This window comes from Anomaloglossus baeobatrachus, unplaced genomic scaffold (assembly GCF_048569485.1).
Source record: "Anomaloglossus baeobatrachus isolate aAnoBae1 unplaced genomic scaffold, aAnoBae1.hap1 Scaffold_3124, whole genome shotgun sequence".
Classification (NCBI taxonomy): Eukaryota; Metazoa; Chordata; class Amphibia; order Anura; family Aromobatidae; genus Anomaloglossus; species Anomaloglossus baeobatrachus.
The window spans coordinates 59,659-72,727 of record NW_027442533.1 but is presented as its reverse complement, the minus strand read 5'-3'; the positions used below and the strand labels follow the sequence as shown (position 1 = coordinate 72,727).

At 46.2% G+C, this 13,069-nt stretch overlaps 8 non-coding genes across 8 annotated transcripts; all 8 read right to left on the bottom strand.

Moving 5' to 3' along the window:
• Positions 1-866: 866 nt before the first annotated feature.
• Positions 867-1,057, bottom strand: LOC142269023 (U2 spliceosomal RNA). Its single transcript, XR_012734585.1, has one exon. It is a non-coding gene; the product is annotated as a U2 spliceosomal RNA (small nuclear RNA).
• Positions 1,058-2,444: 1,387 nt separating this feature from the next.
• Positions 2,445-2,635, bottom strand: LOC142269022 (U2 spliceosomal RNA). Its single transcript, XR_012734584.1, has one exon. It is a non-coding gene; the product is annotated as a U2 spliceosomal RNA (small nuclear RNA).
• A 1,387-nt stretch (positions 2,636-4,022) lies between these two features.
• On the bottom strand, positions 4,023-4,213 carry LOC142269021 (U2 spliceosomal RNA). Its single transcript, XR_012734583.1, has one exon. It is a non-coding gene; the product is annotated as a U2 spliceosomal RNA (small nuclear RNA).
• A 1,387-nt stretch (positions 4,214-5,600) lies between these two features.
• On the bottom strand, positions 5,601-5,791 carry LOC142269020 (U2 spliceosomal RNA). The gene has a single exon (XR_012734582.1). It is a non-coding gene; the product is annotated as a U2 spliceosomal RNA (small nuclear RNA).
• Positions 5,792-7,178: 1,387 nt separating this feature from the next.
• Positions 7,179-7,369, bottom strand: LOC142269019 (U2 spliceosomal RNA). The gene has a single exon (XR_012734581.1). It is a non-coding gene; the product is annotated as a U2 spliceosomal RNA (small nuclear RNA).
• Positions 7,370-8,756: 1,387 nt separating this feature from the next.
• On the bottom strand, positions 8,757-8,947 carry LOC142269018 (U2 spliceosomal RNA). Its single transcript, XR_012734580.1, has one exon. It is a non-coding gene; the product is annotated as a U2 spliceosomal RNA (small nuclear RNA).
• Positions 8,948-10,334: 1,387 nt separating this feature from the next.
• Positions 10,335-10,525, bottom strand: LOC142269015 (U2 spliceosomal RNA). Its single transcript, XR_012734578.1, has one exon. It is a non-coding gene; the product is annotated as a U2 spliceosomal RNA (small nuclear RNA).
• A 1,387-nt stretch (positions 10,526-11,912) lies between these two features.
• On the bottom strand, positions 11,913-12,103 carry LOC142269014 (U2 spliceosomal RNA). The gene has a single exon (XR_012734577.1). It is a non-coding gene; the product is annotated as a U2 spliceosomal RNA (small nuclear RNA).
• Between the last annotated feature and the right edge of the window lie 966 nt (positions 12,104-13,069).

The following is a 13,069-nucleotide window of genomic DNA, read 5'->3' as shown; positions in this document are numbered from 1 at the left end:
CTTGTTTTCTAGGCAGCAGCGCTATTGTGATGTCATCGGGGGGCATTGTGACAAGCCGCCAGTGTTCCGTCTCTTCATGTTGTGCACAGTTCAAACGGAAAATACATCAACAGGCAGACTACAGAAAAGCTTACTATCAAAGGTTAGAGGGGGGCTTTCTCAGAGGGCTTTTTACAGTTTTTCTATTCCCAATTAGCCGTTTAAGTGTACTTATTGAAAGTAGTAATTCTTTCATAGGCCGCCCTTTCTTAGTATTTGACGTTCCTTATATTGCGGTATGAGGCTTCGCAGTAGGTTGCAAACATTCATCACCCATGACTGTCCCCAATTGAGCTCAGAAGCTCAATGTCTATCATGACCTCTCTTTTAGAATGTCCAAGAGCAAGCAAACTATTCCTCCAGGAGAGGGCGCCAACAGACTACTAAAGAGATCATCATTACTCAAAGAAAACCCCAAAAACCAATGCATGATAGGAATAAACAGGTAACTTTCTTTGGAGTGGAAGCGGAGAGATCGCACCAGATGCCAATTCTAGATGTTATCACACCTGTGGTCACTGCAGCAGCAGGTGAATCCACTTTGTCCAAAAGGGATCTATTCCATTCAATTGCAAATGATCTAGATAAGACAGAGAACTGCAGCACGGGGACATAGCCGAGTTGGTCAGGTTGAGTGGTGATGAGTTTGCTATTTGGATGAATAAAGAAAGTCAAAAGTGTGAAAGATAAAAAACAAAAGGAGGAAGTGTGAAAAGTGAATGGGCCAAATTGAGGTGCATATGAAGACGTATGCTTTCTTCCAATTCATTAAATCGGGCTAATATGAATCAGGTGAATTGAGTTCTGCTTTTGGAAACTGGGTTAAGAAGGGGTGCACCGTTCCTGGAGGTACTGCAATACCAGGTCAATGCGTGGAGTGGACAGAGCAAGCTCTTTTTCCATCTCCCTGTTCTAAAAATCCATTTAATATATGGTCCCCAGATAGGGGACGTATCAGATATTAAACTGATAAGAACAGATACTACACTTGATCTTAGCCAAAAGGCCGAGAAGCGATAACCAGAATTGGTTTGGGCCTCGAGTGGCACCCTGGCCTATGCCGGACACATCTTAGGGAGAGAGAGCGAGAGGGAGACAAACCCACGCCTACACAAGACATTTTGTCACCCAAGCCAACCCTTGAAAAGGCTGCTTTGCAGAGCCAAAACAAGAAGAATGGTGCGTTTTGCAGCCGCCGCCCACTGCAATGAATCTGAATAACTCCTCCTTTAGGGCGCAAGCAACTCCCCTCCCCCTTGCAGTCTTTCCAATTCACGATACAAAAAGACGGACAGGACAGGTTGCCTGACTTTCCGTCACTGCCACCCTTTGCCATCCTTACCCGTAGAAAGCCCTTTCATCATCCCCAAACCCTAATCTTTTCCCTTTCCTTCCCAGCCCCCAAACCCTGCCCTCTGTACCTTTCTCACCACCCGCTTCCCTTCTCCTGTCATCCCCCTACCACCCGGGAAAAAAAGAGATTGCCCCCTCCTTCCACTAGCCCACCCTCCCACCCAAAGAACAACTTCTTCTGCGCAGCTTGTTTTCTAGGCAGCAGCGCTATTGTGATGTCATCGGGGGGCATTGTGACAAGCCGCCAGTGTTCCGTCTCTTCATGTTGTGCACAGTTCAAACGGAAAATACATCAACAGGCAGACTACAGAAAAGCTTACTATCAAAGGTTAGAGGGGGGCTTTCTCAGAGGGCTTTTTACAGTTTTTCTATTCCCAATTAGCCGTTTAAGTGTACTTATTGAAAGTAGTAATTCTTTCATAGGCCGCCCTTTCTTAGTATTTGACGTTCCTTATATTGCGGTATGAGGCTTCGCAGTAGGTTGCAAACATTCATCACCCATGACTGTCCCCAATTGAGCTCAGAAGCTCAATGTCTATCATGACCTCTCTTTTAGAATGTCCAAGAGCAAGCAAACTATTCCTCCAGGAGAGGGCGCCAACAGACTACTAAAGAGATCATCATTACTCAAAGAAAACCCCAAAAACCAATGCATGATAGGAATAAACAGGTAACTTTCTTTGGAGTGGAAGCGGAGAGATCGCACCAGATGCCAATTCTAGATGTTATCACACCTGTGGTCACTGCAGCAGCAGGTGAATCCACTTTGTCCAAAAGGGATCTATTCCATTCAATTGCAAATGATCTAGATAAGACAGAGAACTGCAGCACGGGGACATAGCCGAGTTGGTCAGGTTGAGTGGTGATGAGTTTGCTATTTGGATGAATAAAGAAAGTCAAAAGTGTGAAAGATAAAAAACAAAAGGAGGAAGTGTGAAAAGTGAATGGGCCAAATTGAGGTGCATATGAAGACGTATGCTTTCTTCCAATTCATTAAATCGGGCTAATATGAATCAGGTGAATTGAGTTCTGCTTTTGGAAACTGGGTTAAGAAGGGGTGCACCGTTCCTGGAGGTACTGCAATACCAGGTCAATGCGTGGAGTGGACAGAGCAAGCTCTTTTTCCATCTCCCTGTTCTAAAAATCCATTTAATATATGGTCCCCAGATAGGGGACGTATCAGATATTAAACTGATAAGAACAGATACTACACTTGATCTTAGCCAAAAGGCCGAGAAGCGATAACCAGAATTGGTTTGGGCCTCGAGTGGCACCCTGGCCTATGCCGGACACATCTTAGGGAGAGAGAGCGAGAGGGAGACAAACCCACGCCTACACAAGACATTTTGTCACCCAAGCCAACCCTTGAAAAGGCTGCTTTGCAGAGCCAAAACAAGAAGAATGGTGCGTTTTGCAGCCGCCGCCCACTGCAATGAATCTGAATAACTCCTCCTTTAGGGCGCAAGCAACTCCCCTCCCCCTTGCAGTCTTTCCAATTCACGATACAAAAAGACGGACAGGACAGGTTGCCTGACTTTCCGTCACTGCCACCCTTTGCCATCCTTACCCGTAGAAAGCCCTTTCATCATCCCCAAACCCTAATCTTTTCCCTTTCCTTCCCAGCCCCCAAACCCTGCCCTCTGTACCTTTCTCACCACCCGCTTCCCTTCTCCTGTCATCCCCCTACCACCCGGGAAAAAAAGAGATTGCCCCCTCCTTCCACTAGCCCACCCTCCCACCCAAAGAACAACTTCTTCTGCGCAGCTTGTTTTCTAGGCAGCAGCGCTATTGTGATGTCATCGGGGGGCATTGTGACAAGCCGCCAGTGTTCCGTCTCTTCATGTTGTGCACAGTTCAAACGGAAAATACATCAACAGGCAGACTACAGAAAAGCTTACTATCAAAGGTTAGAGGGGGGCTTTCTCAGAGGGCTTTTTACAGTTTTTCTATTCCCAATTAGCCGTTTAAGTGTACTTATTGAAAGTAGTAATTCTTTCATAGGCCGCCCTTTCTTAGTATTTGACGTTCCTTATATTGCGGTATGAGGCTTCGCAGTAGGTTGCAAACATTCATCACCCATGACTGTCCCCAATTGAGCTCAGAAGCTCAATGTCTATCATGACCTCTCTTTTAGAATGTCCAAGAGCAAGCAAACTATTCCTCCAGGAGAGGGCGCCAACAGACTACTAAAGAGATCATCATTACTCAAAGAAAACCCCAAAAACCAATGCATGATAGGAATAAACAGGTAACTTTCTTTGGAGTGGAAGCGGAGAGATCGCACCAGATGCCAATTCTAGATGTTATCACACCTGTGGTCACTGCAGCAGCAGGTGAATCCACTTTGTCCAAAAGGGATCTATTCCATTCAATTGCAAATGATCTAGATAAGACAGAGAACTGCAGCACGGGGACATAGCCGAGTTGGTCAGGTTGAGTGGTGATGAGTTTGCTATTTGGATGAATAAAGAAAGTCAAAAGTGTGAAAGATAAAAAACAAAAGGAGGAAGTGTGAAAAGTGAATGGGCCAAATTGAGGTGCATATGAAGACGTATGCTTTCTTCCAATTCATTAAATCGGGCTAATATGAATCAGGTGAATTGAGTTCTGCTTTTGGAAACTGGGTTAAGAAGGGGTGCACCGTTCCTGGAGGTACTGCAATACCAGGTCAATGCGTGGAGTGGACAGAGCAAGCTCTTTTTCCATCTCCCTGTTCTAAAAATCCATTTAATATATGGTCCCCAGATAGGGGACGTATCAGATATTAAACTGATAAGAACAGATACTACACTTGATCTTAGCCAAAAGGCCGAGAAGCGATAACCAGAATTGGTTTGGGCCTCGAGTGGCACCCTGGCCTATGCCGGACACATCTTAGGGAGAGAGAGCGAGAGGGAGACAAACCCACGCCTACACAAGACATTTTGTCACCCAAGCCAACCCTTGAAAAGGCTGCTTTGCAGAGCCAAAACAAGAAGAATGGTGCGTTTTGCAGCCGCCGCCCACTGCAATGAATCTGAATAACTCCTCCTTTAGGGCGCAAGCAACTCCCCTCCCCCTTGCAGTCTTTCCAATTCACGATACAAAAAGACGGACAGGACAGGTTGCCTGACTTTCCGTCACTGCCACCCTTTGCCATCCTTACCCGTAGAAAGCCCTTTCATCATCCCCAAACCCTAATCTTTTCCCTTTCCTTCCCAGCCCCCAAACCCTGCCCTCTGTACCTTTCTCACCACCCGCTTCCCTTCTCCTGTCATCCCCCTACCACCCGGGAAAAAAAGAGATTGCCCCCTCCTTCCACTAGCCCACCCTCCCACCCAAAGAACAACTTCTTCTGCGCAGCTTGTTTTCTAGGCAGCAGCGCTATTGTGATGTCATCGGGGGGCATTGTGACAAGCCGCCAGTGTTCCGTCTCTTCATGTTGTGCACAGTTCAAACGGAAAATACATCAACAGGCAGACTACAGAAAAGCTTACTATCAAAGGTTAGAGGGGGGCTTTCTCAGAGGGCTTTTTACAGTTTTTCTATTCCCAATTAGCCGTTTAAGTGTACTTATTGAAAGTAGTAATTCTTTCATAGGCCGCCCTTTCTTAGTATTTGACGTTCCTTATATTGCGGTATGAGGCTTCGCAGTAGGTTGCAAACATTCATCACCCATGACTGTCCCCAATTGAGCTCAGAAGCTCAATGTCTATCATGACCTCTCTTTTAGAATGTCCAAGAGCAAGCAAACTATTCCTCCAGGAGAGGGCGCCAACAGACTACTAAAGAGATCATCATTACTCAAAGAAAACCCCAAAAACCAATGCATGATAGGAATAAACAGGTAACTTTCTTTGGAGTGGAAGCGGAGAGATCGCACCAGATGCCAATTCTAGATGTTATCACACCTGTGGTCACTGCAGCAGCAGGTGAATCCACTTTGTCCAAAAGGGATCTATTCCATTCAATTGCAAATGATCTAGATAAGACAGAGAACTGCAGCACGGGGACATAGCCGAGTTGGTCAGGTTGAGTGGTGATGAGTTTGCTATTTGGATGAATAAAGAAAGTCAAAAGTGTGAAAGATAAAAAACAAAAGGAGGAAGTGTGAAAAGTGAATGGGCCAAATTGAGGTGCATATGAAGACGTATGCTTTCTTCCAATTCATTAAATCGGGCTAATATGAATCAGGTGAATTGAGTTCTGCTTTTGGAAACTGGGTTAAGAAGGGGTGCACCGTTCCTGGAGGTACTGCAATACCAGGTCAATGCGTGGAGTGGACAGAGCAAGCTCTTTTTCCATCTCCCTGTTCTAAAAATCCATTTAATATATGGTCCCCAGATAGGGGACGTATCAGATATTAAACTGATAAGAACAGATACTACACTTGATCTTAGCCAAAAGGCCGAGAAGCGATAACCAGAATTGGTTTGGGCCTCGAGTGGCACCCTGGCCTATGCCGGACACATCTTAGGGAGAGAGAGCGAGAGGGAGACAAACCCACGCCTACACAAGACATTTTGTCACCCAAGCCAACCCTTGAAAAGGCTGCTTTGCAGAGCCAAAACAAGAAGAATGGTGCGTTTTGCAGCCGCCGCCCACTGCAATGAATCTGAATAACTCCTCCTTTAGGGCGCAAGCAACTCCCCTCCCCCTTGCAGTCTTTCCAATTCACGATACAAAAAGACGGACAGGACAGGTTGCCTGACTTTCCGTCACTGCCACCCTTTGCCATCCTTACCCGTAGAAAGCCCTTTCATCATCCCCAAACCCTAATCTTTTCCCTTTCCTTCCCAGCCCCCAAACCCTGCCCTCTGTACCTTTCTCACCACCCGCTTCCCTTCTCCTGTCATCCCCCTACCACCCGGGAAAAAAAGAGATTGCCCCCTCCTTCCACTAGCCCACCCTCCCACCCAAAGAACAACTTCTTCTGCGCAGCTTGTTTTCTAGGCAGCAGCGCTATTGTGATGTCATCGGGGGGCATTGTGACAAGCCGCCAGTGTTCCGTCTCTTCATGTTGTGCACAGTTCAAACGGAAAATACATCAACAGGCAGACTACAGAAAAGCTTACTATCAAAGGTTAGAGGGGGGCTTTCTCAGAGGGCTTTTTACAGTTTTTCTATTCCCAATTAGCCGTTTAAGTGTACTTATTGAAAGTAGTAATTCTTTCATAGGCCGCCCTTTCTTAGTATTTGACGTTCCTTATATTGCGGTATGAGGCTTCGCAGTAGGTTGCAAACATTCATCACCCATGACTGTCCCCAATTGAGCTCAGAAGCTCAATGTCTATCATGACCTCTCTTTTAGAATGTCCAAGAGCAAGCAAACTATTCCTCCAGGAGAGGGCGCCAACAGACTACTAAAGAGATCATCATTACTCAAAGAAAACCCCAAAAACCAATGCATGATAGGAATAAACAGGTAACTTTCTTTGGAGTGGAAGCGGAGAGATCGCACCAGATGCCAATTCTAGATGTTATCACACCTGTGGTCACTGCAGCAGCAGGTGAATCCACTTTGTCCAAAAGGGATCTATTCCATTCAATTGCAAATGATCTAGATAAGACAGAGAACTGCAGCACGGGGACATAGCCGAGTTGGTCAGGTTGAGTGGTGATGAGTTTGCTATTTGGATGAATAAAGAAAGTCAAAAGTGTGAAAGATAAAAAACAAAAGGAGGAAGTGTGAAAAGTGAATGGGCCAAATTGAGGTGCATATGAAGACGTATGCTTTCTTCCAATTCATTAAATCGGGCTAATATGAATCAGGTGAATTGAGTTCTGCTTTTGGAAACTGGGTTAAGAAGGGGTGCACCGTTCCTGGAGGTACTGCAATACCAGGTCAATGCGTGGAGTGGACAGAGCAAGCTCTTTTTCCATCTCCCTGTTCTAAAAATCCATTTAATATATGGTCCCCAGATAGGGGACGTATCAGATATTAAACTGATAAGAACAGATACTACACTTGATCTTAGCCAAAAGGCCGAGAAGCGATAACCAGAATTGGTTTGGGCCTCGAGTGGCACCCTGGCCTATGCCGGACACATCTTAGGGAGAGAGAGCGAGAGGGAGACAAACCCACGCCTACACAAGACATTTTGTCACCCAAGCCAACCCTTGAAAAGGCTGCTTTGCAGAGCCAAAACAAGAAGAATGGTGCGTTTTGCAGCCGCCGCCCACTGCAATGAATCTGAATAACTCCTCCTTTAGGGCGCAAGCAACTCCCCTCCCCCTTGCAGTCTTTCCAATTCACGATACAAAAAGACGGACAGGACAGGTTGCCTGACTTTCCGTCACTGCCACCCTTTGCCATCCTTACCCGTAGAAAGCCCTTTCATCATCCCCAAACCCTAATCTTTTCCCTTTCCTTCCCAGCCCCCAAACCCTGCCCTCTGTACCTTTCTCACCACCCGCTTCCCTTCTCCTGTCATCCCCCTACCACCCGGGAAAAAAAGAGATTGCCCCCTCCTTCCACTAGCCCACCCTCCCACCCAAAGAACAACTTCTTCTGCGCAGCTTGTTTTCTAGGCAGCAGCGCTATTGTGATGTCATCGGGGGGCATTGTGACAAGCCGCCAGTGTTCCGTCTCTTCATGTTGTGCACAGTTCAAACGGAAAATACATCAACAGGCAGACTACAGAAAAGCTTACTATCAAAGGTTAGAGGGGGGCTTTCTCAGAGGGCTTTTTACAGTTTTTCTATTCCCAATTAGCCGTTTAAGTGTACTTATTGAAAGTAGTAATTCTTTCATAGGCCGCCCTTTCTTAGTATTTGACGTTCCTTATATTGCGGTATGAGGCTTCGCAGTAGGTTGCAAACATTCATCACCCATGACTGTCCCCAATTGAGCTCAGAAGCTCAATGTCTATCATGACCTCTCTTTTAGAATGTCCAAGAGAAAGCAAACTATTCCTCCAGGAGAGGGCGCCAACAGACTACTAAAGAGATCATCATTACTCAAAGAAAACCCCAAAAACCAATGCATGATAGGAATAAACAGGTAACTTTCTTTGGAGTGGAAGCGGAGAGATCGCACCAGATGCCAATTCTAGATGTTATCACACCTGTGGTCACTGCAGCAGCAGGTGAATCCACTTTGTCCAAAAGGGATCTATTCCATTCAATTGCAAATGATCTAGATAAGACAGAGAACTGCAGCACGGGGACATAGCCGAGTTGGTCAGGTTGAGTGGTGATGAGTTTGCTATTTGGATGAATAAAGAAAGTCAAAAGTGTGAAAGATAAAAAACAAAAGGAGGAAGTGTGAAAAGTGAATGGGCCAAATTGAGGTGCATATGAAGACGTATGCTTTCTTCCAATTCATTAAATCGGGCTAATATGAATCAGGTGAATTGAGTTCTGCTTTTGGAAACTGGGTTAAGAAGGGGTGCACCGTTCCTGGAGGTACTGCAATACCAGGTCAATGCGTGGAGTGGACAGAGCAAGCTCTTTTTCCATCTCCCTGTTCTAAAAATCCATTTAATATATGGTCCCCAGATAGGGGACGTATCAGATATTAAACTGATAAGAACAGATACTACACTTGATCTTAGCCAAAAGGCCGAGAAGCGATAACCAGAATTGGTTTGGGCCTCGAGTGGCACCCTGGCCTATGCCGGACACATCTTAGGGAGAGAGAGCGAGAGGGAGACAAACCCACGCCTACACAAGACATTTTGTCACCCAAGCCAACCCTTGAAAAGGCTGCTTTGCAGAGCCAAAACAAGAAGAATGGTGCGTTTTGCAGCCGCCGCCCACTGCAATGAATCTGAATAACTCCTCCTTTAGGGCGCAAGCAACTCCCCTCCCCCTTGCAGTCTTTCCAATTCACGATACAAAAAGACGGACAGGACAGGTTGCCTGACTTTCCGTCACTGCCACCCTTTGCCATCCTTACCCGTAGAAAGCCCTTTCATCATCCCCAAACCCTAATCTTTTCCCTTTCCTTCCCAGCCCCCAAACCCTGCCCTCTGTACCTTTCTGACCACCCGCTTCCCTTCTCCTGTCATCCCCCTACCACCCGGGAAAAAAAGAGATTGCCCCCTCCTTCCACTAGCCCACCCTCCCACCCAAAGAACAACTTCTTCTGCGCAGCTTGTTTTCTAGGCAGCAGCGCTATTGTGATGTCATCGGGGGGCATTGTGACAAGCCGCCAGTGTTCCGTCTCTTCATGTTGTGCACAGTTCAAACGGAAAATACATCAACAGGCAGACTACAGAAAAGCTTACTATCAAAGGTTAGAGGGGGGCTTTCTCAGAGGGCTTTTTACAGTTTTTCTATTCCCAATTAGCCGTTTAAGTGTACTTATTGAAAGTAGTAATTCTTTCATAGGCCGCCCTTTCTTAGTATTTGACGTTCCTTATATTGCGGTATGAGGCTTCGCAGTAGGTTGCAAACATTCATCACCCATGACTGTCCCCAATTGAGCTCAGAAGCTCAATGTCTATCATGACCTCTCTTTTAGAATGTCCAAGAGCAAGCAAACTATTCCTCCAGGAGAGGGCGCCAACAGACTACTAAAGAGATCATCATTACTCAAAGAAAACCCCAAAAACCAATGCATGATAGGAATAAACAGGTAACTTTCTTTGGAGTGGAAGCGGAGAGATCGCACCAGATGCCAATTCTAGATGTTATCACACCTGTGGTCACTGCAGCAGCAGGTGAATCCACTTTGTCCAAAAGGGATCTATTCCATTCAATTGCAAATGATCTAGATAAGACAGAGAACTGCAGCACGGGGACATAGCCGAGTTGGTCAGGTTGAGTGGTGATGAGTTTGCTATTTGGATGAATAAAGAAAGTCAAAAGTGTGAAAGATAAAAAACAAAAGGAGGAAGTGTGAAAAGTGAATGGGCCAAATTGAGGTGCATATGAAGACGTATGCTTTCTTCCAATTCATTAAATCGGGCTAATATGAATCAGGTGAATTGAGTTCTGCTTTTGGAAACTGGGTTAAGAAGGGGTGCACCGTTCCTGGAGGTACTGCAATACCAGGTCAATGCGTGGAGTGGACAGAGCAAGCTCTTTTTCCATCTCCCTGTTCTAAAAATCCATTTAATATATGGTCCCCAGATAGGGGACGTATCAGATATTAAACTGATAAGAACAGATACTACACTTGATCTTAGCCAAAAGGCCGAGAAGCGATAACCAGAATTGGTTTGGGCCTCGAGTGGCACCCTGGCCTATGCCGGACACATCTTAGGGAGAGAGAGCGAGAGGGAGACAAACCCACGCCTACACAAGACATTTTGTCACCCAAGCCAACCCTTGAAAAGGCTGCTTTGCAGAGCCAAAACAAGAAGAATGGTGCGTTTTGCAGCCGCCGCCCACTGCAATGAATCTGAATAACTCCTCCTTTAGGGCGCAAGCAACTCCCCTCCCCCTTGCAGTCTTTCCAATTCACGATACAAAAAGACGGACAGGACAGGTTGCCTGACTTTCCGTCACTGCCACCCTTTGCCATCCTTACCCGTAGAAAGCCCTTTCATCATCCCCAAACCCTAATCTTTTCCCTTTCCTTCCCAGCCCCCAAACCCTGCCCTCTGTACCTTTCTCACCACCCGCTTCCCTTCTCCTGTCATCCCCCTACCACCCGGGAAAAAAAGAGATTGCCCCCTCCTTCCACTAGCCCACCCTCCCACCCAAAGAACAACTTCTTCTGCGCAGCTTGTTTTCTAGGCAGCAGCGCTATTGTGATGTCATCGGGGGGCATTGTGACAAGCCGCCAGTGTTCCGTCTCTTCATGTTGTGCACAGTTCAAACGGAAAATACATCAACAGGCAGACTACAGAAAAGCTTACTATCAAAGGTTAGAGGGGGGCTTTCTCAGAGGGCTTTTTACAGTTTTTCTATTCCCAATTAGCCGTTTAAGTGTACTTATTGAAAGTAGTAATTCTTTCATAGGCCGCCCTTTCTTAGTATTTGACGTTCCTTATATTGCGGTATGAGGCTTCGCAGTAGGTTGCAAACATTCATCACCCATGACTGTCCCCAATTGAGCTCAGAAGCTCAATGTCTATCATGACCTCTCTTTTAGAATGTCCAAGAGCAAGCAAACTATTCCTCCAGGAGAGGGCGCCAACAGACTACTAAAGAGATCATCATTACTCAAAGAAAACCCCAAAAACCAATGCATGATAGGAATAAACAGGTAACTTTCTTTGGAGTGGAAGCGGAGAGATCGCACCAGATGCCAATTCTAGATGTTATCACACCTGTGGTCACTGCAGCAGCAGGTGAATCCACTTTGTCCAAAAGGGATCTATTCCATTCAATTGCAAATGATCTAGATAAGACAGAGAACTGCAGCACGGGGACATAGCCGAGTTGGTCAGGTTGAGTGGTGATGAGTTTGCTATTTGGATGAATAAAGAAAGTCAAAAGTGTGAAAGATAAAAAACAAAAGGAGGAAGTGTGAAAAGTGAATGGGCCAAATTGAGGTGCATATGAAGACGTATGCTTTCTTCCAATTCATTAAATCGGGCTAATATGAATCAGGTGAATTGAGTTCTGCTTTTGGAAACTGGGTTAAGAAGGGGTGCACCGTTCCTGGAGGTACTGCAATACCAGGTCAATGCGTGGAGTGGACAGAGCAAGCTCTTTTTCCATCTCCCTGTTCTAAAAATCCATTTAATATATGGTCCCCAGATAGGGGACGTATCAGATATTAAACTGATAAGAACAGATACTACACTTGATCTTAGCCAAAAGGCCGAGAAGCGATAACCAGAATTGGTTTGGGCCTCGAGTGGCACCCTGGCCTATGCCGGACACATCTTAGGGAGAGAGAGCGAGAGGGAGACAAACCCACGCCTACACAAGACATTTTGTCACCCAAGCCAACCCTTGAAAAGGCTGCTTTGCAGAGCCAAAACAAGAAGAATGGTGCGTTTTGCAGCCGCCGCCCACTGCAATGAATCTGAATAACTCCTCCTTTAGGGCGCAAGCAACTCCCCTCCCCCTTGCAGTCTTTCCAATTCACGATACAAAAAGACGGACAGGACAGGTTGCCTGACTTTCCGTCACTGCCACCCTTTGCCATCCTTACCCGTAGAAAGCCCTTTCATCATCCCCAAACCCTAATCTTTTCCCTTTCCTTCCCAGCCCCCAAACCCTGCCCTCTGTACCTTTCTCACCACCCGCTTCCCTTCTCCTGTCATCCCCCTACCACCCGGGAAAAAAAGAGATTGCCCCCTCCTTCCACTAGCCCACCCTCCCACCCAAAGAACAACTTCTTCTGCGCAGCTTGTTTTCTAGGCAGCAGCGCTATTGTGATGTCATCGGGGGGCATTGTGACAAGCCGCCAGTGTTCCGTCTCTTCATGTTGTGCACAGTTCAAACGGAAAATACATCAACAGGCAGACTACAGAAAAGCTTACTATCAAAGGTTAGAGGGGGGCTTTCTCAGAGGGCTTTTTACAGTTTTTCTATTCCCAATTAGCCGTTTAAGTGTACTTATTGAAAGTAGTAATTCTTTCATAGGCCGCCCTTTCTTAGTATTTGACGTTCCTTATATTGCGGTATGAGGCTTCGCAGTAGGTTGCAAACATTCATCACCCATGACTGTCCCCAATTGAGCTCAGAAGCTCAATGTCTATCATGACCTCTCTTTTAGAATGTCCAAGAGCAAGCAAACTATTCCTCCAGGAGAGGGCGCCAACAGACTACTAAAGAGATCATCATTACTCAA